General features: G+C 36.0%; 1 protein-coding gene across 4 annotated transcripts in view; it reads left to right on the top strand.

The window, feature by feature from the left end:
* Nucleotides 1-27,465, top strand: part of DGKB (diacylglycerol kinase beta) — a 675,591-nt gene that overhangs the window by 255,238 nt on the left and 392,888 nt on the right. The gene's annotated exons all lie outside the window — the stretch shown is intronic.

Raw genomic sequence — 27,465 nt, 5'->3', positions numbered from 1 at the left:
AATGAGAATTCATACTATGACATACATTTTAGGGTAAAATTAAATATATTTTAAAGATAAATATATTTTCTTCACACATTTTAAGTTATTACTCAGTACCTAATTATATTTATAATTGGAATTACTCTCAAACTATTATGAAAAATAGGATTTTGATTATTTTCAACTATGGCTGGTTAAAAGGGAATTTTTAGCACAAAGATACAAACAGAATCTTGGTTTCAGTATTCAAATTGATTTTGAAAAAGACAGACCACTTTGGAACTTTGGAATCTCTTTCTTTCTTTCTTTCTTTCTTTCTTTCTTTCTTTCTTTCTTTCTTTCTTTCTTTCTTTCTTTCTTTCTTTCTTTCTTTCTTTCTTTCTTTCTTTCTTTTCTTCTTTGTTTCTTTCTTTTCTTCTTTGTTTCTTCCTTCCTTCCTTCCTTCCTTCCTTCCTTTCTTTCTTTCTTTCTTTCTTTGTTTCTTTCTTTTCTTCTTTGTTCCTTCCTTCCTTCCTTCCTTTCTTTCTTTCTTTCTTTCTTTCTTTTCTTCTTTCTTTCTTTTCTTCCTTCCTTCCTTCCTTCCTTCCTTCCTTCTTTTCTTTCTTTCTTTCTTTCTTTCTTTCTTTCTTTCTTTCTTTCTTTCTTTCTTTCTTTCTTTCTTTCTTTCTTTCTTTCTTTCTTTCTTTCTTTCTTTCTTTCTTTCTTTCTTTCTTTCTTTCTTTCTTTCTTTCTTTCTTTCTTTCCTTTCTTTCTTTCCTTTCCTTTCCTTTCCTTTCCTTTCCTTTCCTTTCCTTTCCTTTCCTTTCCTTTCCTTTCCTTTCCTTTCCTTTCCTTTCCTTTCCTTTCCTTTCCTTTCCTTTCCTTTCCTTTCCTTTCCTTTCCCTTCCTTTCCCTTCCTTTCCCTTCCTTTCCTTTTCCTTTCCCTTCCTTTCCCTTCCTTTCCCTTCCTTTCCTTTCCTTTCCTTTTCCTTTCCCTTTCCTTTCCCTTTCCTTTCCCTTTCCTTTCCCTTTCCTTTCTCTTTCCCTTTCCTTTCCCTTTCCTTTTCCTTTCCCTTTCATTTCCCTTTCCTTTTCCTTTCCCTTTCCTTTCCCTTTCTTTTCCCTTTCCTTTCCCTTTCCCTTTCCTTTTCTTTCCTTCTTTTCTTTTTTAATGATCCTTAGAATGGCATTATCTTTTTAATCTTTGTTCATTCATCACTGATTCCTCATGTCCTGAGCTACCCTCATCTTTGGAACTAAATAATTTGCATTTGTGACCTTTTAGGGATTTATTACTGTTGTTATACCTGGAATGGGGGTGAGAGTAAGGAGAGCAGAGAGAGAAAAAGAAAGGAAGAGAAAAGTAGATGGTATTTATATAGCACATACACAATACTTTGCCTATAATATTGAGGCACTCAAAGTGTTACTGTTCACATTTTACAGATGAGGAAATGGATTCTCTGAGAGGTCCAAGAGCTTACCAATTAGGACATGTCAGAAATGAGATTTAAGGCAGGGATCTAGCTGAATATAGCTCCCTCCTGCGAGCCGTTTTGCTCTGCGGGTTCTCTCTTGTTTGATGATTTGATCACTTTGGGGTAGAAGAATGTGCATTCTGAACTTTAATTCATCAAGGGCTAATGCTAATGATTTCAGGACTAAAGTCTTGGCTTTTACTCTCAGACACCCTTTTTCCATCTTTGATTTTTCTTCACCTTCACTTCAAAATTCACTCTTAAGAGAAAGCAGTTCCTCTCTAGTCATTCAGTCAAAAGGCTTTGATTAAGCACCTACTGCGTATCCAGAACTGTCTTAAACACTGGGCATACAGAAAAAGACAAAAATCAAATTGCCCTCAAAGAGGCCTCTCTCTAATGGGGGATCCTTTCATTCATTTAAGAAAGATTTGTTCAATTCTTATTATGTGTAAAGTTTTGTTCTAAGTAGGGGTAGAAGGTGAGGAGAGAGATGTAAATGAAATAAGAGGTGGCCTCCACCCGTACAAGTCAAAGGGCTTCATCTCATTGACCAAGAGGCCCCTGTTGAAGCCCTGCCATCCATGTCATGGTATTCCCCACATTGGTTCTCTGATGATGCCTTTTTTCCTGCATCGTTTATTATAAGAGAAATGAACATGTATATGGAACTGGATGACTTCAGTCCTCGTGGATGCTTGCATATCTATGACAGTACATCCAAAGGAGGAGGAGAAAACAGGAAGGGACCTGGCATGGGAGGGCAAAGCTTACAGTGACCCCTCCCAAAATGGAGGAGCAAGGTCATGGCAAAAGCGGAATTCTTTTCCCCATAGGAACCACTAGACTATGAAGAGAGGAGGGTCCACCCATGTACAAAGGAGCCCAGCTGCATGCGCATCTTTCCCATCCTGACACAGACTAGCTAGCACCCACTTTGTCTCCCAAAGACACGCAAGGAATCCAGCTCGGGGCGCAAACAACAAATGATGCCAGCTCAGGGAAATCTTCATCCTTGAAACATTTAGGGCCTCCTGCATGCTCTGGGTCCAGCATTTCTGGAAAATATGGTAACTCCAAAATTGTGTAGATAATCATTATGCATTTACAGAAAGGAGCCCTGATGTCACAAAGTCATATCCTCTTGTGAGAACTTACTCCACCATTTCACTCACAACCCCTCATCTCCATTGTCTGTAGCCTGTGAGGATATCACTCTGAGGCTGATAATAACACTCTGGAACTCATTTGATAATGATTAACAAACTCCCACCCATTATCCTTTCATCCCAGTGATCTTGACAGCCCTTCTTTCTTTATATAAATTTCTCTTCAGCCCCTTTTGCTCCTATTATTCCCAGCTCCTTTCACATCCCCACAATTGTACCCTAAAACTTCCACTATACTCTATGTAATACAAGCTCTAGAGGTAATAATCTTTCCTTCATCCTACATCTTTTCATCTTCAATCCCTGGCTGAGACTTACCTCTTTGTTTCCTCACTGGCCACCTACTTCAGCACTCATTGCATTTTTTATTCATTACCCAAATTCATTGATTGAGATGTGGGAATTCACCGCAGCTCCCCAGAGAGAGCTAGGTGATGCAACAGATAAAGCATCAGGATAGGAGTCAGGAAAACCTGAGTTCAAATCCAGACTCAGATACTTACTGCTTAGGGGACATTGAGTATGTCACTTAGCCTATCTTCCTAATTTGAGTCAAGGTAAAATGGAACTGATAATACTACCTATCTCCCAGAGTTTTTGTAAGGATTAAATGTGACAATATTACGTAATAGTCACTTAAATAATATTTCTTTCCTGTCCTTGTTACCCCTTACGTCACCCTTTACATCATCATTATTCTCATCACCATTCCTTGAAGTTTCCATATCAACTACTCACTCAGTATGCTGATAGATTTTATCTACCAGCCTCCTAGACACGCCATTTGTTTCCTGAAAGAGTTCACTGAGGAATCACATTTGTTCTCCCTTCTCTTACACCTGCCTTCTTCCTAGGGAACTTCAGCATACACACTGACACTCCCTCAAAACTAATTATTTCCCACATCTTCAGTTTGCTCCTTTCCTTTGACCAGCTCCTTGACCCCATCTCAGCTGCACAGAGAGATGGTCATTTTTCTTGGCCTTTCCATCACGCACAGATGTTCCACTTCTTTATTCACAAACTCTGAAATTTCCCCATCAGGTAGCAATCTGCCTTTCCACCTCAACCCTCTTCTTCACAACGGAAACAGTGTAGTTCTGACCATGACTGGAAGTCATGGTCCCTGGGTCCCATCCCTGGTTCTGTTTCACACCAATACCCCTTCCCTAGTTATATTCTCCTTCCTTTCCCATTTAGACCTGGTGATGAACTAGTTTCACTCTCCACAATCCTCCTGAAACCCTTTCCCCCAATCATATTGTCCTCTGTCAGGGCTTAGCCATGGATATCCTCACCATTGACTTACTTCACTTGTGTTCACCAATGCTGGGTGGATCTGGAGGAAGTCACACCACCCTGCTGACTAGGTCAGTTATACACATATTATACGAAATTTCAACCGGGCCCTCATTGAAGCAAGACACCTATTTTATACCTCTAATTAGCTCCCTATCCCACTTTCCACAGGGGCTTTTCCAAACATTTTGATCCTTCCTCAGACTTCTCATGACTCTCCCTCCTCAAACTCTCTTAGTTGAGAACTCTGTCTCATATTTTACAGAAAAAAAATAAAGCTGATTCCCAAGAATTCATTTTTCTCCCTCCCTCTCAGCTCACATCTCCCAAATGCCTCCTCCTGTCTCCGCCTTCATTTGGCCAAATGAACTGCCCCTTTTCCTTGCCAAGGAAATCATCTCATTCTATTCCATCCCATTTTTTTTCCAGCAGATCCTCAGAAACTCTGCTCTTTTATTAACCGTCAGGCTCTTTCAGTCTCACTGGCTTCTTTCTAGCACCTACAAGCGTGCACACTCTTCCTTACCTTCCAAAAACTCTCCCTTGAAAAGCTTCTAGTTTTCATGCAATACACAGCCTTCCTTTTTGGTGATGAGAATAGTGTCGATAATGGGTATCTTCACTTCCTTTCTTCTCCCTTTCTTCTTAAGTCTCTAACATCTTGTTTGCTCATCATTCAACCAAAACTGCTCTCTTCAAAGTAACCAAGGAACTTTTAATGACCAGATCCATGATCTTTTCTCAGTCTTCATCCTTGATCTTTCTGAAACCTTTGACACTGTTGAATACCCTCTTCTCTTTAATTATCCCTCACTCCCAGTCCTTCAGATCTACAACCAACTACTTAGGAAGCTAATGTCATATCAGCCATTGTAGTAAATTGAGGCCGATCTAGAATCACAGTCTAAGTTTGTTAAGTAAGCATGGAAGAGACTGGACTGAAGGGAGACTTTCTGCATTTGGTGATAACCCCTGCATATCTAATCTGTATTTGAGTATTATTGAGGCACATGCACACACACACACACATTCACATGATGTATCCTGAAGTATGATTTAGGCAGTAAAAATACTTCCTAAGCACAGCATCATCTCAGCATTAACCATTTGTGTCCTAGATTGTGTTCTATGAAGCTCAATAGCTTTTTCTTTCCTCAAGTAACCCTTGATCCCTGTTCTCATTTATCTCCACTGAGGTATATGTTGCATGGACCTCAGATTCTGACAACATTTGGAACCCTCTGGCCTGTGGTCCGTGACCCCAGAGCCCCAGTCAGGCAGGCAGCCTGTGTCTGCTGCAAGGACAATTTGATGTGGACCTTGCAGACCTGAGGTGAAAGGAATAGGATTTGTAACAGCTCTCTATCTGACTTCAGAACCGCAAAGTTACACTCTTTTTATTAAAATATTGAATTCCACATAGTAATTTTAAAAGGTTAAAATGGCTGGAAAGGAGTTTAAGCTTTGTACAAATGTCAGAATTCTGAGAGCTTGCTGGAATTTGTACAAGATTAGGGAAAAAAGGGTTCTCTGCACTGACAGATATATTTCTTCAGTGCAAGTGACCTGCTTTTTAGGGAATCATTTTTACTCACCTCTTTTCCTCCTTGCCAGAGTCCCATTAAAAGTTTGTCTTTTATGGTTCTCATTTATTACTTTTTCAGAATCCCAGACACTTCGGCTGGAAAGGGCCCTCAATGGCCATCCTGTCTATCTAATACTCTAAAAGGAGGTCAAATGAGATAATATTCACAGAAAATTTGGCCAATGTTGAGAAGATACAGAAGGTTAGCTTATTATTAGCTACTATTCCCACCATAATACACCAGACAGAGAATCTTCTAGGCCTTACAAGGACAAAGAACCCAGAAGTTCTGGAGGAAGTCCATTCCACCATTAGATGGCCCTCATGATTAGAAAGTTTTTTTTGTTTGTTTTGTTTTTGTTTTCTTCATTTCTCTTTTATTTGTAATTTATTATTCCTAACTAACCAGGTCTATGTTGGCTTCTTTGACTCTTCTAGCTTTTGTTCCTAGTACTATCCTCTGGGAACAACAGAACCATTGTAAAACCAATATTACCTCACAGCCAAGCTCTCACTTGAAGATGGTTTTCATTTGTACTTTCTTATCTTGAACCTTCTTTGTCTCCCCCTTTTTGCCAGTTTTTTTCCCCAGATAATATAGCCTAAACTCAAAGCCCTCCAAGATCCTGGTTTTCTTTCTTTTGATATTCTTCTGCTTGTCATTGTTCTTCTTCTTTGGGCACGTGATTTGAAATCACTATCTCATCCACTACTTACTCACAAGTTGGGCCCAAAAGGGTAATTATTATGTCCCAAAAAGCTCCAAAGGAAGCCATGACAGGTTGTGGGGGTGTTTTTCTAATTCTACAGCTCTTGGACCGTAACTCTATTTTCTCTGATTAGCAATTTGCTTTAATTATTTATCTAGATTTACTTGGCTTTTAGAAAGTGATATAGTAAAAATAGTTGGATAAAAACACATCCCTTCCAAAGACTGACATATTTACTACTCCTGTACAAAGCCCAGAGAAGACTCGGTTCAGGCATTGAATACTTGTGTGACAGAAGGATAACTTACAGCTCACATTTAGATGGCTTTACTTCCTATCCATGGGTTACTTAAGAAGTTCCTCCAGTATGCTACCTTACTTTTTAATTCATTTCTTGTAGAATCTTAAATTTGCATTTAACATTATTTTCAACAATCTTAAACTTCCATATTAACATTGCCACCAATATCTGTGGTACCAGGAGGGATATTAAGATGCTGATGGGAAGATGGGGAGTCCAAAATTCTTGGTGACCTTCAATGTTCTTAAGGTTCTCATGCAGACAAGAGGAGGAAGCAAAAACTGGGGCCAAAGCTGAGGTTCTTATTCACTGCCCAATTAATCTCATGTCTGTGGCCTGACTGGGAGTTTCCTACCTATAGTTTTACTTGAAATCTCTTAATTCGGAAACCATCTTAATATCTTGTAGTCAATCCAAAGGCGACCAGGGTTTCCTCAATCACTTAGGAAAGGCTTCCTATTATATCTTTATTCCAACTCATACAATGCCCTTCAAGATCTTCCTCACTTAGTCTAAAATATTTGCTTTTTTGAAATATGTTCTTACCTTGTTAAATTATTGACGATAGCAATATCCTTTAGATAGAGTGAGATAATTGATTAAATTGACTAAACAACTCAGTGACAACCCAAGTTTCACTACATGTGATCTTTTTTTTTTTTTTTTTTTTTTTGGTCTCACTTTTTTTTTAATTATAGCTTTTTATTTACATAACATGTATATGGGTAATTTTTCAACATTGACCTTTGCAAAATCTTCCATTCAAACTTTTCCCTTCCTTCTCCCCACCCTCTCCCCTAGTTGGCAGGTAATCCAATACATGTTAAATATATTAAAGTATATGTTAAATATAATATATGTATATATATTTATACATATATCTTGCTGCACAAGAAAAATCAGATCTAGAAAGAAAGTAAAAAAAAATCCTGAAAAGGAAAACAAAAATGCAAGCAAACAATAACAGAAAAAATGGAAATGCTATGTTGTGGTCCACACTCATATTTCCCAGTGTTCTCTCTTTGAATGTAGCTGATTCTCTTCAGTATTGAACAATTGGAACTGGTTTGAATATCTCATTATTGAGGAGAGACACATCCATCAGAATTGATCATCAGTTGATTGATCATATAAGTTTCTCCAGGCCTTTCTGAAATCATCCTGCTGGTCATTTCTTACAGAACAATAATATCCCATAACATTCATATACCACAGTTTATTCAGCCATTCTCCAAATGATGGGCATCCACTCAGCTTCCAGTTTCTGGCCACTATAAAAAGGGCTGCCACAAACACTTTAGCACAACTACATGTGATCTTAAAACCAATGCCCATGTTTTCTACAATGGTAATCTTGCATCCTAGAATGTTACAACTTTCTAAATTTATTGCAAGATGGCATTAGCATATGTACCTGCTCCATTGCATCATAGTGTTTACTCAAACTAAGCTTCTAGTTCCTTTACATACCTTAGAACTTGCTCAGTCAAAATTTTATCCAGCATTGCTTCCCTTATTTCCCATTTGTGAAATATGGTTTTTGAACCTTAGTTCTAACTCTTTGAAATCATCCCTAATAAATTGAATTTGATGCCTCTTTTCCCAATAACCTAGCATATCAAGAACATTTTGGGCTTCTGATTCTTTCATCACGGCGTTAGATACTCCTCTCAAGTTTATGTTATTAGAAAAGTTGATGAGATTTTCATCGTTACCTTTAAGTCAATAAGAAAAATAAGGCATTCAGGCTCAGCAAAGGTCCCAGGCACACCCCACTGTTGACCTTTCTCCAAGTTGATGTCACACTGTTAATGACTACTGGCTGAGTCTCACCAATCAACCACTTCTGAATCTCTCTAATCAGACCTTTGTCTAGCACACGTTTGCTCGTATTTTCCATGAGAAGAGCATGTAATACTTCAGCACGTCAACATGTCAGAGTGAGAGGCATTTATTAAGTGTCCACTGATTGTCAGAGACTGTTCCAAGGGATGGGGTTTTAAAAAAAGGCCCCAAACGCTCTGTTCTCTCAAGGAGCTCCCAGTACAATGGGGAATATAACACACTGACAGCTATATACAAACAAGCACTCTAAGGATGCAAGGAGGGCTTTGTTTTGGTGAGAAGGACCACCTGTACTGTGAGACAAGAGTGAAGAAAGAGACAGTAGCAGGTCAACCCTATGTAAGTGTTGTCTTGATCAACCAGTAAAATTATTCCAGTCACAAAAAAATGGAGCTGTATCTGGCATGACCTCTTCTCAATGACATTCTCATTTTGGTGATCATGCTTTCTTTTCCAGATGTTCATTATTCAATTCTAAAAATACCTCATTGAAATTACCAGGAATCCTAGTTAAGCTCAGTAGCCTATAGTTTGTAGACTCAATTCTCCTCCCACCTTCCCCCCCCAAAAAAAATGTGACATTTTCCCTTTTCCAGTCCTATAGAGCCTCTCCTGTTATCCATGATTTTTCAGAAATCACTGAAGGTAATAGGAAACACACTGGATACTTCTTTCAGTAACCAAGCATAGAGTTCATCGGGGCAAGGACACTTCATCACTAATATCTAAGTCATTTCATAAAAATTTCCTTTCAAATAAAAAATTACTGACTACCAAAATCCCAAATGAGCTCAACACTCTAGAGCTCAGCCCCAATCCAAAAGGAATCACCATTCTAACATCTCTGACAGCGAGGGATTCAGGAATGGTGACAGAGAGTAATGTTGTCTGTGCTTCTGAATAGGAGAGCCAAAAATCCCTTCTGACAAGTTTGCGGATCATTTTTAGGCCATCAGGTCTAACTTATAACGAATGTAGGATCCCCTCAGGAACGGATTTCACTTCAGGCCAAGGCTCATTTTTTCCCCCCAATTCCTTTCAATAGCACATGAGTAAGAGCAAATGCAGCAGGTGACTAGAGGCTAGGCAGGACAATTTCTTCAATGGGTAAAGGAGATAAAAGGGGCTCAAGAGAGGAGGACAGAGTGGAACTATAAAATCAAAATGGAAATGGGGGGAAAGTAGAGCCAGGCTGGAGGTGATGGCCTGAGAAATTATTAAAGAGGAGAAAGATTGGAGATCATGATGAGAATGTAAAGGCTTGACATGAAGCCCTTAAGGGAATAGATGTTATCTAAGACCCTCACTTCCACCATTTGCTTGTGCTCTGGATATTTATTTTGCATCTATTTATATGTGAATTTGTTGTTGCCCCCATCCGAATGCAGGTTCCTTGAGAGAAGGCATAGTATTATTTTAAGTTCTATCCCCAGGTTCTAGTAGATTACCTGGCACAAAGTAGGTGCTTAACAAGTGGTTGGTGATTGATTGAAATCACTTCTGAGAAAGTGCATTTCACTAGAAAAAAAAAGAATTGTAGGAATCACTGCACCGTTACTCCAAAATTAGGCATAATCAACCTCTTTGCACAGCATCTTAGTACCTGCTCTATGGTATTCTTTTTTTTTTTTTTTTCTTTTTCCCTTTATTAATTCCTGGACAAAGGATAGTCTTCTTGGCTGAAAAAAAAGTGAACATTTGAGCCATTTTTGACCATTGCATTTCTTGCAGCAACTTTTTCTTCCAGGAAATATCCTATCTAGTTCATGTCCTCCTGCAGCTAGCTCATTCTGGGCCTGCTTTTCTTTTCTTCTCTTCCTGCAGCTCTGATTTTGTCTTTTATTATTAGTCTTGATGTGCTTTTCCCCCACTTCACTAAGTCTTCTTTCCTCCTTTCAAGTTCATATATTTATTATTAAATCAAGATTCTGGTGACAACGACTGGTTTCCTCTTTTCTTTATGAGTTCAGTGCCCACCTCTTTCTCTCCTTCCCAGCCAGAAAACTTCCCCATACATTTTGAACAAACATCCACTTTTTTAGTCCTTTAGTATTTTTTTAAATTTCCTATGACCTAGTTCCCCATCCTATCTATACAGAGTTGCTTAGATATTTTAGATTGCTATCCCTCAAAAATGATGATCTTCTTCCAAGTTTGTGACTCTGAATTCCTTTATCTGATTAAAGTTATTCATTCATCTCTCCCTTTGCCTTGAAAGCCTTTTCATCTTCACCATGAACTCCAGTCTTTCTACCTTTAATTATTTGTCAGGCTTTCACCTCTGGCTTGGCCATACTTTTCTACCTTCTCCATCTTGATTCCATGGCAAATCAGCTCAGCTCCACACTGTCCTCCTCTCTTGAGTCCCTTGTTTTTCCTCACCCTATTAAAGAAATTGCCCTGCCCAGCTTCCAATTACCAGCTGCTTTTGCTCTTACTCATATGCTATTGAATGAAATTGGGAAAAAGAGAAATCATGCTATTGGGGTCTACTACAAATTTATGTTCCGTAATCTCAATAGTAATCTTGTAATCTTTTTCTACTTCCCTGTTTAAACTATCTCTCTATCCACATCAATTTTTCTTTTTCTCAATATTTTTATGTCTCCTCAAACCTGCCTATTCCCTTCTGTCAACAGAGAATCTTACCTTGCATTTCACTGAAAAAAAACAAAAAAACTTTTTCTCTTCTTCCTTAACTCATGTCACTGAGATCTCTTTTCTACTGTATTCTTTATTTCTCTCTCATGTGAAGAGGTGGCTCTTCTCATGGCCAAGGCCCAACTTTACACAAGCCTAAGTGACTCCATAAGATCTAATCATCTTCAGCAAATTGTTCCCTTTAGCATCTTTACTCTTTTGTTAAATTTTCATCTCTTTTTGTCTTCCTTCCTTCTTACCAACCCTTTTATGTCCTCTGCATTCCTCCAAAAAACCAAAAAAAAACCAAAAAACAAACAAACCAAACCCCCCCCCAAAAAAACAAAACAACAACAACAAAAAAAAACAATCTTCATTGTTGACCATCTATGGCGGAAAATTATCATTCTCTATCTCTCTTCTCTTTCATGATTAAACATTAAGGAGACCATCATACAATCAGTGCCTCCACTTCCTTATTGTCATCTTAACTCTTTGCAGTCTGGCTTTGGCTTTTGTAATTTAACAGAAACTATTCTCTCCAAAATTCCCATTGTTCCTCTATTGACTAAATCTAATGACCTTTTCTCAGTCCTCTGCAGCCTTTGGCAGTTCAATCACTTATTCTTCTTGTTGTGTTCTCTTTTCCTTCAGCTTTGGGGACACTGCTCTCTTCTGGTTCTCCTTCTCTTGATGTGACTGCTTTTTTTCTGTCCCCTTGACAGGATCTTCATCTTGGTCTTATCCATCAACCATGAATGTTTCCCAGAGCCTTTTTCTACTGATATACTACTTTATTTTAGAGATCTCACTGGCCTTCATAGTTTCAATTGGCATCACAATGGAAATGATTCTCTGATCTACCCATTTTATTTTTTTTTCCTGATCTCTACTCCTGATCTACAACTGCCTACCTCTCAACATAGATGTCTTGCAGATATCTTAAACTCAGTAAGTCCAAAACCAAACTCATATTTTTTTCTCCCAAAGTCTCCCTGCTTTTAAAATGTTCTCTTATTGTTAAGAATAAAACTATCTTCATAGTCTCGCAGGATCCAACCTATTGTCCTTGTTGACATCACATTTCCTCCATTTCCAATCAGTTGTCAAGCTGTTAATTTCCTAACATCTCTCAGATTTGCCACCTTCCCTCCTCTGGCACCCCCCCCCCAATGTGAACCTTCATTACTTCTTATTGCAGAAGTTGCTAGTGGGTCTGCCTGCCTCCCTTCAGCCTACAAGGGGATTTTCTGCCAGTCTGACCTTGCCACCCCCTTTATTCAACAAACTCCAGGGATCTCTTGTAATCTATATGATTGAGTGTAAAATCATGTTTGGACCCTGCCTTTCCAGGCTTTTTGTACTTTAGTCATGTCCATAGACTTCCAGCTCCAACACCCTTTCCTGATTCTGGGTATTTTCTTTCATTGTCCCCCATGCCTAGAATTGTTCTCTCCTTCTCCTTATTTCCTGATTTCTTTGGTTTCCATCAAATCCTTTTCTGCTCCTCCTTGATGCTCTTCTAGTGGCTATCTTTAGAGTAAAATTATAAACCTGCATATATGTTTCTATATATTTGTATGTCTGTTGATATCTATCTCATATATCTAGCATATTTTCATGTATTGTTACATGTTGATCACAGGAATGGAAGGAGGATTTATTGTTTTTCTTTATCTTTCTTTAGCACAATCTCTGACATATAGTAGGTGCTTAAAATATTAATTGACTTGAATTTACATCTTTATTTATCCAATGTTTTTTCTTTTTTTCTTTTTTACTCCAACTCTCCCTAATTCTCCCAGGGTAAAAGTGCAAATAGTCATTCATGGGCTAATACCAATACTGATTAGCGTAGAAGCTTTGACCTGCTCCATTTATATTTGTGCCAGCTTCTGTGCAGATGGGTACCCACTGAACATTTAGCTCTTCTATAGTTTAGCACTCTGATCCTAGGAACAACAGGAATTTGGGAGCTTACAATTATTCCCAGCTTATTGATCTTTTCAGAAAACTAAGTCTGTAGGTGAATTCCCCTTCAATCACATAAGATAAACATTTTTCTTTTTCTTTTTCATCAGAATTATTTTTCTTAGTGATATTTCTTTGTTCATTGATTCAGATGCATGCTATTTCCCCCCTTAAATCAGTACTGGATTGTCACCAAACTGGATTCTTCACTTTGCCTTATTTTATCCTTTTCTACTTTTTTTTTTTTTTTTTTTTATTGTGGTAGAATCTTTATTGTGGGCAAAATGCCTGGGATGCAATCTATACTTTTGAAAACTACAACAGAATCTGGGTTTGCTTTTTGGCGGCCCACAGAGCTTTCTCTAGTGGTCAATCTATCCACCAACCCAATGAATGTGAATTTATTAAATACCATCTAAAGTTTCTTAACTTAAAATCAATGATACAAACCTTGCAATGCAAAAATTATGGAACATAGAGCTTCCTAAGTAAGATTCCTCTAGAAAATTGATAAGAATAGGTCTTAGTTACAGATTTTTAACAAGTCTTTCTCATTCTTGGGTTGTGACTCTATATTTGGTAGCAGTTAGGATGGCACTAGAAAGAAATCTGTTGCCCAGATTTTTCAAAGTTACTGAAATTTACTCTTGTCCAATAGCCTAGTTCTTAAATTCTGGTCCTGCTAGTTTTTTTTTTCTTTCACATTCTAAACAAAACTCTTATTTTCCCTATTCTCCCACAGGAAAACCATCGAGTAATATTTAATTTACAGAATTAAAAAAAAACATGGGGTATGCCTTGGCAATCTGGGTCTCATGGTTCTGTCTGTCCAAGACACCAGTCTGCTTGTGGATGTTCCTACACTACCCCTATTTCTCCATTAAAGCCATGACAGGCCAGTACTTGCTTTATTCTGAGACTTGGAAAGCAATAGGAGAGATAAAGGGATAAATTCCACCAAGATACTAGACCATGTTGGGAGAGAGAGAGGCAAAGAAAGAGATAGAGACAGAAAGACAGACAAGAGAGAAACAGAGAGAGACAAAAACACAGAGATAGACAGAGATTTAGTAAACACTATAAAGTTTAAGAAGTTTCAGGGAAATTTCTAGCTCTTATAAACATGCATTATTTGAAAAAGACACCTATACATTTAGAATCTTTAAAAGTCATTCCAAGAGTATAAAACATACATGCTTTTTGATAAATGCAATGAATTGGATTGATTCTTCAGGGACTTAATCTTCCTCCTGAGGTATTATGACTTCCCAGCTCCAAATCAAAGATGGAGGAAAAAAGGGAGGGAAGAGGAGGGAGGCCTGGAGAAAAATGTGTCTGCCAAGACACCTGCACCCTCTATATATGTAAATCTTGTCTCCCTTAATGGAATGTGAACTCCTTAAGAGCAAAGAGTGATTTTTGTTTTTTAATCCTGAGAATTTCTATAATACTGTGTTCATAAAATATAAGCACTAAAATATATTATTTTTATTGATGATAACAACAACAATGATCATCATCATAATAACTGCTAATATTTATATAGAGCACCATCTTGTGCCAGCCACAGTGCTCGGTGTTTTACAAATGTTATTGCCTATTCTCACAACAATCTGGGAGAGAAATGCTATTACTATCCCTATTTTAGCTGAGAAAAGTGAGGCAGAGAAAGACATTAAATGAGTTTCCCAGGGCCACACAAACAGAAATTGTCTAAGTCCAGATTTGAAGCAAGTTTTCCTGATTCTAGGACCCATGTTTTCTAATTGGAGGATAAAGAGAGAAAAAAACAAAAACTCCCACAGCCTCCTATTACAGAGGGCTCAAAATCCTAGATATCTCTTTACTTGCCATCCTTTAGTAGCTACTTGACTAAGTGTCTACCCTCTACTGCTCCTCTCCCAAATTGGCTGCCTTTTGTTTATTGTCTTCCCAAATTAGATTATAAATTCCTTGGAGGCATTTTTTTTTTCATTTTCTAAGCACCACAATCCAGCACGGTCCTAAGTTCTGGTGAGTTCATGGGCTAAATTAGTTTCCTTCTTCCTAGATTTAGAGTTGCTCTTCCACAATCTTTGAAGTTGGGAGGGCCCATCATAATTTTGGCTTTGATCCTCCTTAACTAATTGGAAGGACAATAGAAACATCCCCTTAAAAACTCAAGCTATCTCTTGTTGATACAAATACATTTCATTGATATTTCTTGGTAGTCATCAATCAGTTAACGCAGTGATCAACGGTCTCTAATATCCCATTCACCAAGTTACTTTGGATACAAAGACAAAGTATAATAGAATGTTCCATTATAGTACTTATATTCTAAGAGAGGAGAATATGGATAATATATGGGTATATTCAAAGTAGATACAAAGTTAATTCTGTTTTGGAGGTTAAAGTAAATTACTACCATTTGGCAGAATTGGAAAAAATCAAGCGACCAACAAACATTTATTAAGTATCTACTAAAATTATTTTCCTCAGTGATATAAGTAATGAAAAAGTTATTGGTCTAAGGATCTTAAGTTCTAATGGGAAAGAAAGCAGGGGAAAGATATAGACATATATACATACATATATTAAAAACATGGGTGTGTACATATATGTATGTAGGGTATATATGGATATGGATATGTGTGTACACATACATGCATGTACATAGATATAAGGGTATATGTGTGTGTATACATATATGTGTGTATATATATATATATATATATTTATATATATAATGTTAACTTGAATGGATGGATAAATAAATAAATCCAGATATATACAAAGTAAATAAATACAAGGTAATTTGGAAGGCAAGGAACAAGCAACTGAGAGGATGAGGAAAGGCTTCACGCACAAGATGGTTAAGCCAGGTCTTAAAGGAAAAGAAAGACTTGATGAAGCAGAGGTAAGGAGCAAGAACATTCTAGACACGTGAGATAACAAATACAAGGTCATAGAGATGATTGATAGAGTGCTATATGGGCAGCGGGGTGGGGGTGGGGGGTGGAAAATATTTAACAGAGAGAAGTCCAGTGTGATTGGACTGAAAAGCACAGAAGGGAAGTGATGTCCAATGAACATAGAAAGATACATTGAAACCAGGTAGGGATTTTAAAGCTACATTGAATTTTTATTTTATCCTAGACACAAAAAGACATAATGGGAACAACAGAGCACTACCGTGATCAGATGTGAGTTTAAGGAAAATTCTTTCCAGGGAGCAGGATATTTTAGCTTATGGAAATACTAGAAGCAAAAGGAGACATTTAGAAGAATATTCCAAGAATTCAAGTGGAAGGTGTTAATGGTGTGAACTAAAGTAGGAACTATGTGAATGAATAGATGGGAGGAGTCAGAAATGAGAGATATTATGGAGATAAAAATGCAAAGCTTGGACAGTGGCTGGTCTCTATGTGGCAAGAGAGAGAGCAATGAATCCAGGAGAGTACCCCTCTATCAGCCTTGAGGAATAGAAGAATGTGGGTGCTTTCTTTAGAACAGGGAAAGTTTGAAGATTTTAAAGAAGATGATGAGATTTTGGAAATGTTTTGCTTTCAATGTCTTTAGATAATTCGTTTTGAAATGTTCAATAAGTAATTGTTGATGAAGGACTGAAGCTCAGGGAAGAGACGGGAACAGGACACATAGTATACCCAAAGTCTTGCAATAAGACAGCAAATACCATACCCCTCTCTCTTAGGTCTCTGAAATATAACTTACCACCTCATCATTCAGCAGAAACCACTCTTTCCAAAATTACCAGCTATTTGTTAAGTGCCAGATCTAATGACCTATTCTGTTTTCTTTCTCCTCAACCTTTATGAAAACTTTTGACACTGTCAATGTCCTTCTTCTAAATATTCTCTTATCTTTTAGATCTGGGGCCATTTCTCTTTCCTGTTCTCTATCTATTCGGCCATTCTTTCTCAGTCTCTTTTGTCGCATCATCATCTAGATCACAACCACTAACTTGTATGTTCCAGTGGACTCATTCCTGGGCCTTATTCTCTTCTCCTTTCATGATATTATCAATTCCCATGAATTCAGCTCTCTCTCTCTCTCTCTCTCTCTCTCTCTCTCTCTCGCTCTCTCGCTCTCTCGCTCTCTCGCTCTCTCGCTCTCTCTCTCTCTCTCTCTCTCGCTCTCCTTTTTCCCCTCTCTCCCCCTCCTCTTTTTTTTTTTCTTGATCTCCCTTAACATTGGTTGGTTCCTTCCCTTTGTGTATCTCAATTTTTTTCTGTATTCTCTCTATCTCTGTCTCTTTCTTCCTCCTCTTTGTCCCTGTCTTTGATTTTTTTCTGTGTATATCTCTCTCTGTCTCTCCCTCTACACACACACACACACACACACACACACACACACACACACACACACACCTTTTCCTTTTTCATGTGTGTGGATGTTTCTATATATGATTTTTACATCATACTTTGTGTGTTGTTTCCTTTATTAGGGTGTGAGTTTGTTAAGAGTAAGGACTGTTTTATTTTTGTCTTACTTTGTACTCCCCACCTCACATGATTAACAGAAGGCCTGAGAAATAATTAAGGATTTAAAAAAAAATACTTGTAGACTTTTAGGACTAAATCAACATGTAGAAATTATAATAACAGTAAAAGAATTATCGCAGAAAAAAGCTTAAAGAGAGAAACACCTAACAATCATTTTTTAAATGAAAATCATAATCTAGTGAGGAAAAAATAGCTGATACCACATCTCTTTTTTCTTCCTAATACCTATTTATTCCTGAACTCTCCCCCATTCACAGATTAGAATACTAGTTTTCATTTTCCTCTGTAGTGCTTCCAATACCATTTTTCATATTTAAATTTTGTTCTTATTTGGAGATAAATTTGGTATACAGTGTGAGTCATTAGTCTAAACCTACTTCCTGACAGAAAGTCACTTTACAGTTTTCCCAGCAATTTTTTTGTTTGTTTTTTACTAAAATAATGAGTTTTTATCACAGTAGTTAGAGTATTTGGATTTATAAAAGACTAGGCTACTGTGTGAATTTGTTTCTGTTTGTTATGTGTTCCACTGATCATCCTCTATTTCTTGACTAATGAATCATTCCACTAATTGTCACTTTGTAATATAATCTGATATATTGTAAAGTGTGTACCTCATGTTTCTCATGTTTTGCCCCCACTATTTCTCCTGAGATCCTTGAATTTTGTTTTATAAGTGAATTTTATTATTATTTTTTTCTAATTCTATAATTCTTTGGCAGTATGATTTGCATAGCATTGAATAAATAAATGAAGTCAAGTAGGATTAGCATCTTTATAATTGTAGCTCAGTCTACCTATGGGTACTTATTTTTCTTCAGTTATTTACCTCAATCTTAATTTCCATAAAGAAAGGCTTTTTAGTTGCATTCTTGTGTATGTATGTATGTATGTATGTGTATATATATATTGGTTAGAGATTCACTGAAATGCTATACCTAATGTATTTATTGCAGGCGGAATTTCCCTTTCTTTTTCTTCCGTCTGGGTTCCCTCAGTAATATACAGAAATACTTATAATTTATGTGGATTTATTTTGTATTGCCAAATTTTGCTCAACTTTAAAATTATTTCTATTAATTTTAGTTGACTCTTAAGGGTTTTCTAAGTATATCATCATAATATATATATATATATATATATATATATATATATATATATATATATAAAGGCTATGGTTATGTTTCTTCTTTGCCTATGCTTATTTCCCTAGTTTCCTTTGCTTGCCTTATTGCTATAGAGATCATTTCTAATATTGTTAAAAAAAAATCTTAGCAGTGAGTATCCATTTTTCAACTGCTGAAATAATTTAAAAGCCTCTAGTATATCTCCATTTTATTATAATTATGTTCATTTGTGTTAGCTAGATACCTCTTGCAACACATATATATATACATATATGTATATTTAAATCTAGAGAAAATTCTGGAAAGATGTCAGAATACATCAGAAAATTCCAAGCTCTTTATATTTCTCCCCCAAACAAAACAAAATCAGGATGAGTGCAAAATAGTTAAAGATAAGAGCTGGGACCGAACTATGGTCTTCCTGGGAAAATTAGAGAAGATCTAGGAAAGATCTCAGCATGGATATTTAGTCCTTTGAAGTATAAACACTTCTAGATTAGTTCCACTGAAATAACATGCAGCAAGTCCTGGGGCTATCTGAGGTAGCCTCAGCCATAGAAATTTTCATCTCACAGACAGTGTGGGGAATCAAGTGTTTAAGGTAAGACTGAGAGAACTTCTGCTGATAAATCATGCCAATTGTGTTGAAATGAGACACAGTCCTGGGCTGATGGAATTAGCAGAAGCCTAGTGAGTGCAGAAGCAGTGAGGCAGATACACAACTACCTGAGGACACTTATAGGATGGCAGAATTCTTGGTTTCAAGTCCAGGCCAGAGGGGAGAATTGCAGGAGGATCTGAGGCCGGAAGCTCCATCCCTCATACCCTAGGAGTAGAGGTGATTACACTAACAATCTCTCATAAAAATTGTTTAAAAGACAGGCAAAGTAGAAAGAATCCAACCATATTAAGTTATTATGGGAATAGGAAAAAATAACTAGTGTTCATCTTCAGATGAATATATAGAAGCAAAAAAAAAAAAAAAAACCTTCCCCCAAAGAGTAATTAAATTGTCACTCCCCCCAAATGCATAGAAGAACACACACAAAAAAGATTTAAAATTCAAATGAAATAGATTAAGGGGAAAATAACAATTAAAAAAAAATCAAGACAATTATGAAAAGAAAGTCAACCAACTAGAAAAGAATCCAGAACCTTAAGGAAGAAAATGATTCTTGAAAACTAGAATTGGGCAACCCAACAAAGCTATGAGATCAGGAAATAATAAAACAAAATATAAAGAATTGAAGAAATGTGAGATATCTCTTTAGAAAAACAATTTATCTGCAGAACAAATCAGGAATAGAAAACATAAGAATAACTGAATTACAGAAAGCTACAATCAAAAGAAAGAGAGAAACAATTAAAGAAAATTGTCCTGAAGCATTAGAAGAGGGAAAAGTGGAAATAGAAAAATTCATCAACAAATACCACCTAAAAGAAATTGTATGAGGAGAACCTACAGGAACATGATAGCCAAATTATAAAACACCCAAGTCAAGGAAAAGAATAATGAGGAAAAAGAAAGAAAATAAATAAATAAATATGGCAGAGCCACAATTAGAATCCCACAATGGCCCCATTAAAAAGAGCTCAATCATTGGAACACTATATATTGAAAAGCAAAATAACTGAACTTGTGGCTGAAAATATCAAACCCAACAAATGTAAGAATAATCCTGAATGAAAAAAAAAGTTCAACAAATGGCCATACTTTCAGAATTTTGTCCCAAAAGACCTAAATGAACTAAATAGACCATTTTACATGTAAAAGCCAAGAGAAATGTAAGGTAAGCATCAAAAGCTAATTATAAGGGATTCAATAAAGATAAACTGTTCATGGTTTATACATGGAAATATGAACCATATACCTAAGATTGTTATTAGTAATTGGGTAGTTTAAAAGAAACACTGGAATAGAAACATTGGGAAAGAGCATTGGGATAGTTTTATGTGGTTCTAAAAAACAAAACTGTGTATGAGAAGGAATAAACGAGTTATTATGTTATATAAATGAGGTGCCAAAGGAAGAAATAGCATAAAGGAATTAGATGGGTACAAAAAGCTGGTAGTTCTGGAACCCTATTTTTATCAGGAATGGATTAAAGAAGAAAAAAATGCATATATATCTGGAAGGTTATGTCTTCTAAATTTATAAAGAAGTATATGAGGGGGAGAGAATAAGATAAGGGTGGTATAAAAGAGTATGTAAATTAATGAGTATGGGATAAAAAGGAGGGAAAGGGTTGGGACAAAGGATGAGGAAGGGTTCCTTGGAGGGGTGGGTAGATTACATAATACCAAAGCAAGTTAACAAGTAGCAATAAACCAGAGGAGTCAGCAGAGATAGGAAAAAGGAGACATACACAAATATAATTACAATGATCAGTAGTAGAATTTATTAGAAAAAAAAAAAAAAAAACAAGGGTAACAATCATTGATCTCAGACAAAGATAAAGCTAAAATGGATTTAATCAAAAGAGAAAAATTGAGGAAATTATACTATATGACAGCTATATTAATCAATATTGTTTTAGAGCATTTAAAATAGATAATATGAGGTTAGAATATTGTTATGATATAGGAAATAAGTTGGTGGATTTAGGAGGGGAAATGTGGAAAGGCTTGGACTTAGGGAAGTTAAGGTAATCCACCTTCAGAGAAAAAGGCAAACAAGCATAGGGCAGTCTTACATAAATGTTTATCAATGTACATATGTATAGTGTATGACTATAAATTTATTTGTTTGTGTAAATATGCGTGTGTGTGTGTGTTCTATTCTTTTTAGTCCAGTTCACTAGAGAGGTTACAGTTTTTTTCTCTCTTTCTTTGTTGTGTTGGCATCCCTCTCCAGGTTATATGAGTTTTCCCCCTCCACTCTAATTCTTCCCCTTTCTTTTCATAGCGTATCTCTTTTCCGTTCTGTTTCCTTTCTTCTTAGATCATCAAGCCATAACAAAATCATCCCTGGGCCCTCTGACTTATTTAATGCTGCCTGTTTGTATTTATACCATTAAGGTTCTATCATGATATTCTATGATGCTACTTATAGATTGGTCTCTCCCTATTATAATATAAGCACTTCATCATTATAAAGTATCTTCCAATTTTTCATTTTAAAAAGTATCCTCAGTTTCTCTTTACTTCTGTGTCCATATCCTGGTCTTTCATCAGAAATGTGAGGATATCTTCCATTGTAAGATCTAATTGCTCTCCTGTACAGAAGGAAGTTGTTTGTTTGTTTTCTGAATAAGTTATTCTTATAATTTATAAGCTTATATGTTTTGCCTTTTAGAGTAGCATATTATATGCTCTCCAGTCCTTTATGTTGGTAACTGCTAAATTTTGCTTGACCCTTACTCTAGTTCCACAATATTTGAGACATTTATTTGTGGCCGTTTGCATTATTATTATTTTTATTTTACCTGGGAGCTAAAGATTTTGACTATGATGTCATTTGGGATTTTCTTTTATTTCTTTCAGGAGGTAACTACTGTGTGTCGGTGAGGGGGCATATGTATGTGTGCTTTAATTTTTACATTGAGTCCCTGTTTTTTATATGATGAGGCTGTTATCTGTCTTGATTTCTTGAAATATGACATCCAAGCCCCTGATTATTTTTCTGTCATCCCTTTCAAGTAGTGTAATTATTATCTTTGATAATCTTTGAATTTTCTCTCTTTAATTTGTTTGCCAGGTTATTTAAAATAGGAAATGGCTGAAATTTATTTATTTTTAAAATTTTGTTTCAATATTACTTGTTTTCTTGTGGGATCACCAACTTCTAATGGATCCATTCCAATTTTGTGGCACTGTTACTGAAATAAGGTTTTGTAACCTTTGTGTTAAACTATTACTTTTCTGAGAGTTTCCTCCAAAAAAACCTTAAAGTTTAATTTGGATTATAACTTCTCCATCCCTTTCTTAGGTCTAGAAATCAACAAAATAACAAATCAAACCCAAATTCATAGAATTTGCCAATTTCTAAGATTTAAATGTAATGACAATTTCACAATCACCTTTTATAAATCAGTACAATTTGATTCCAGCATAACCCTGGCTTTAATATTCCATAGTTATTTAGTGTTGTGATGTTTAAAAACTACCAGAGCAAGTTAAGGCAGTAGACTTCAATTTTTCAATAGGTCCCTGTGGTCAAATCAAAGATTAGACCTGATCTGTACCTTCTTGAATTTTCCAGGCTAGAGAGTTTAGTTTGGGTCTAAGCAAAGCAACTGCAAACTTGACTCTGGATGCAAACTTGACTCTTAGATAGCAGTTGAGTACAACTGTCAGCAAGCTACAGTTACAGAACAACTGCACTTTCAGCATAACCTGGTTCTCAGTTCCCTAATTCCTCTTAGACATTCTAGAATTACTGCTCAATTGTGTTACCCTGAGCTGTCTGCTGGACCCTATGCTGCTAACCTGCCTTAGAGCTTGGTGTTGTGATAGTTGAGAGGCCTCCTGGCCCACCATATCCCATAGTTCCAGCCCTTCTCACTTTCCTCTGGGTCCAAGTTTGAATTGAGGTTGTTTCTCTTCTGATTCCCTAATCACCATTTCTTGGTCTGCCTTTCTTCTACGATCTTTTTTTTTTTTTTTTTATTTTTTATTAGTTGTGAGATGTACTGAATAGTATTACTTCTTTCTACTATTTTGGCTGATCTAGTAATCTGATTTTTAAAAAGGACATAAAGAAGGAAAAGATTTAAAAAATAAATGAAAAAGGAGAATTCAAAACAAATAAAATAGAAATGAAATAGAAGAAATGAGAAATTATAAGAAACATTTTTGCCCAATTATATTTCAATAAAACTGACAAGTGAATCAAATGAATATTTACAAATTAACAGCACAAGAAATAAATTACTTAAAGGGCATAACATTGGAGGAAAAGAAATTGAGCAAGCCATATATGAACCTGAAAAGGAAGAGAAAAATAATAAAAAAAAAACAGTTAAACTTACAATTCAATGCTATGAACTATTTAAAGAACAATTGGTTCCATTACTATGTACATCTTTTATTAAAAAATAAGAAGAGAAGATATCATATTGAACTTCTGTGCTATAAATCTGATCATATCTTAACCAAGGTAAGACAGAATAAGTAGATTCTCACTCCTACAAAATACTGACATGAAACATTTAAATAAAATATTACCCAAGAGAGCACAGAAACATATTGACAAAACTATACAGCATGACTGGTTTGGATTAGCAAGTGGAATTAATTCTTGCTTTAATATTAAGAAAAGAAAACCAAAAATAAATTAAAAACAAAAACCAAATGAAACTATTTGTATTTTGTTTCTTCCATTAGAATGTTATCTTCTTAATGGGAAAGACTGTGTTTTATGGACAATTCCTGACATATAAGAAGTATTAAAGAAAGGGTTAGTAATTGATCAATTTATTAATTAAAATCACATATGTATAGCAAGTAAAGCAAAAAATCTTTTGAGAAAATACAATTGCCATTTTTGGTTAAAAATGCTAAAATAGATTTGTAGTCAGTATATACTAAAGAGAGAGAGAGAGAGAGAGAGAGAGAGAGAGAGAGAGAGAGAGAGAGAGAGAGAGAGAGAGAGAGAGAATGAATGTACTTTCCTCTAGCATGATAAGTATTATCTATCTGAAATCAAGAGCCAGCATTATATGAAATAGGGATGAAGCAGACACCTTTCCATTAAGATCAGGGCATGAAGCAAAGATTTCTATTGTGACCACTATTATTTGATATAATGTTAGAAATGTTAGCTATAACAATATAAGAACAAAAAAAAAAGAAATTGAAGGAATAATCATAGAAAATCAGGAAAAATATTGCTTTATGTTGATGCATAATTTACTTACAGAATCAGAGAGAAAATAACATTAATTTAAATAAATTCAGCAAAATAGCAAGATAGAAAATAAACCCACAAAATTATTAGCATTTCTGCATATTACTAACAAATCTGAAAGAGAAAAGAGATGAATTCAATACCGAATAAATGGAAAGTATTTAAAATACAGTTGAGTCTACCTGACACATTTTACTACAAACACATAATGCTCTTTATGCATTATATAATGCATAATAAAGAGATAAAATAATAAAAGAAATAAAGGCATGTGTGAACAATTGTAGAGATATTAATTACTCATGGTTTGGCCAATGTAATAAAAAAAGATATTACCTGATGTGTTTTTTTTTTTTTTGATTTATAGGTATTAATTTATTCAGTACCATCACAATCACAATTATATTATAAAAATATACACAAAGAAAAAATAAATTTGAAGCTTGAGAAGAAAAAAAACAATTAATTATACACAATGAAACAAAAAGTCAAGAATCTCAAGGGGAAATAATGAAAACAAAAAGTGCAGGTAAAGAAAACCTGACCAGGTTGCATCTTAATCTATTTTGAAAAACTATAATCCACCAAGTGCTTATTTGGTGCTGTGTCAAGTAGAAAAGTAAATCGAATGCTGTTCCACTATTCAAACCAAAAAAGGAAAAAAAAAAAGGAATTTTGCTCCTGTGTTAACTCCTGGAAAAAGGACTTCTAATTGTCCAAAACCTACTGGGAAAACTAGAAAGCCATCTGGAAAGAAATTAAGAGCAAACCAATATCTCATTAATAAATAGTTTAGATATAAATGGTGTTGTGCCCAATACAATTGCTGGGAATAGGATGAGCTCTTCACCAAAAAATAGGTTAAAAAAAAAGGTTAAAAGCATAATAACAAAATTTTAAAAATTTCAAAAACAAATTAAATATAGTTAAAAGAGAAGGACAAATAATAAGGAGAGGGAAGATCTAAAAATCTATAAGCAAATTTTATTGATTAAGCTGATATATGTATGTATATATGCATGCATATATCCTTTATTTGGGCTCCTCTCTTTCCTCCTTTCTAATTCCTTTTGGGAACAATACCAAATATCATTTAAAAATACCCTTTTTTCTTCCTTCCTTCCTTCCTTCCTTCCTTCCTTCCTTCCTTCCTTCCTTCCTTCCTTCCTTCCTTCCTTCCTTCCTTCCTCACTCATCGAAATTGGAGATAGGGAAAAGAAAAAGAAAGGGAAGGGGAAAAATTACTCTGAATCATTACATTTAACATGATTTACCATGAGTGTTCTGGAATGCTGATTGGATTATTTGTTAGAGTTCTACAAACTTTCAAATTGTTTTTCTTTGCTATATTATTATTTTATAGTTTCTCCTCAAAATCTGCTCACTTTACTCTGCATCAGCTCAATTAAATCTTCCCAGAATTTTTTTTCTTCCCGAAATTATCCTATTTGCAGTTTCTTATAACACAGTAATGTTCCCAATATATCCTTAATTCTTAAGAATCATAATATTACTGGGTCAAAATGTACACCCAGTCTAGTGGCTTTGGAGGCAATGTTCTGAATTACTTTCCAGAGGGTTGGACCTAGGTTTACTTCCACCAAACATCCATGTACCTATTTTGCCATAACCTTTCCAACAATTGTCATCCACCCCTTTTCTGTCTAGTTTGCCGACAGTCAACAAACATAGGAAAATGTGGTTAATTATTAATTAGAGAGGCAAATTAATTGAATCGAGACTCCACTTCATAGTTATTAGAAAGCCTTTGATGCAGATAGTGAGAAGTTTCTGAGGTCCACATCCTCTTTATGGGAGGAGACAACATGGACAGTGGTTGAAGCTTGTGTTTTGGTGATATTACAGAGGAAGTCTGACACATTTTAGTTCAGCATCAGTTGCACTTGGGAAATTCTGACCTCTAGATCTTGCTATCCCTGGGGGTGATGGACTTCAGGGAAAGGGATAATACAGTTAGGGAATAGTAATGTGTATGTGTGCATGCATGTATGTATGTGTATGTGTGTAATTTGGAGTAGGGGGAGATATTTTATTTTGTTTTATCAGTATATCATAGTGTGTCTGTTTTTTTTTTTTTTTTTTGGCTGGAAGGTTCATGTGTTTTCAACACCTTCTTTAATCTTCCCCACCTCTTTCCTCTTGTCAAAGATCAGCAGTGCTTAATACTAAGATTAAAATCATTTTTCATAGATAAGTTTGCTTGCCGCTGAGAAGCAGAGCTGCTAATTATCCCTGAATGTGTGAAGATACGTTTATTTGATGCAACGTGGCCTGGTGTGCATTAATTATGTTACAAGTAGCCTTATGAACAAGGCAGGGAATTATCCTGACAAATGCTGTAGATTGCTGAGTCCCTGCAATCCCCCCCACCCTCATTCTTTCTAATGCCCAGAGTAAATCAACATTCATTAGGCTCCCACTTTCTGTTGCTAAGTAACTGCTGGCCAAGGGAAGTTTGCAGCACAAATGAATAGGGACAGGTCCTCAAGGAAGGGTTATTCTGTTCAACATGGAGAAGTGGTATGGCTCCTCGGCTCTGCCTCTGGTAAGTCAGCTTTTAAGCGGGGGGCCACGGCCGACCACCGAGTCTTGCAGACTGAACAGCCAGTTATACACATTATTTTAAAAACAAATGAATCAAAGAAAAAAAATTAAATAAAAGAATACCTCATAAAGGGGAACTGAGGCTTGGGGAATGGAGAAGGTAGTAGTCTACTGTATTTCCTCAAACCAGTGCTGAAGCTCTGTTCATAAATTGGTGCATTTGGGATAGTTTGTTCCCATCCATTCCAGGAGAGTCAGTGTGGGGACAATGGAAGCATCCATGCCTTTGGAAGCGGGGTGGGCTTGGGGCGTCTGGGTCGGCTTCTCTCTGGCCCCTCCTTTCCTAGTTTTCCAGGAGACAGGTGGGCTAGATGGCCTTCTAATGCCCTCACTAGCTCCCCATGTTTGTTTGGAGGAGAGGTTTGGTCCATAACAATGATTGATGTTGATAACTAGCAGGT

The sequence above is a fragment of the Sminthopsis crassicaudata genome, chromosome 5 (assembly GCF_048593235.1).
Source record: "Sminthopsis crassicaudata isolate SCR6 chromosome 5, ASM4859323v1, whole genome shotgun sequence".
Lineage (NCBI taxonomy): Eukaryota > Metazoa > Chordata > Mammalia > Dasyuromorphia > Dasyuridae > Sminthopsis > Sminthopsis crassicaudata.
The sequence above is the reverse complement of the archived record's forward strand: the minus strand, read 5'-3'. Positions and strand labels throughout refer to the sequence as shown.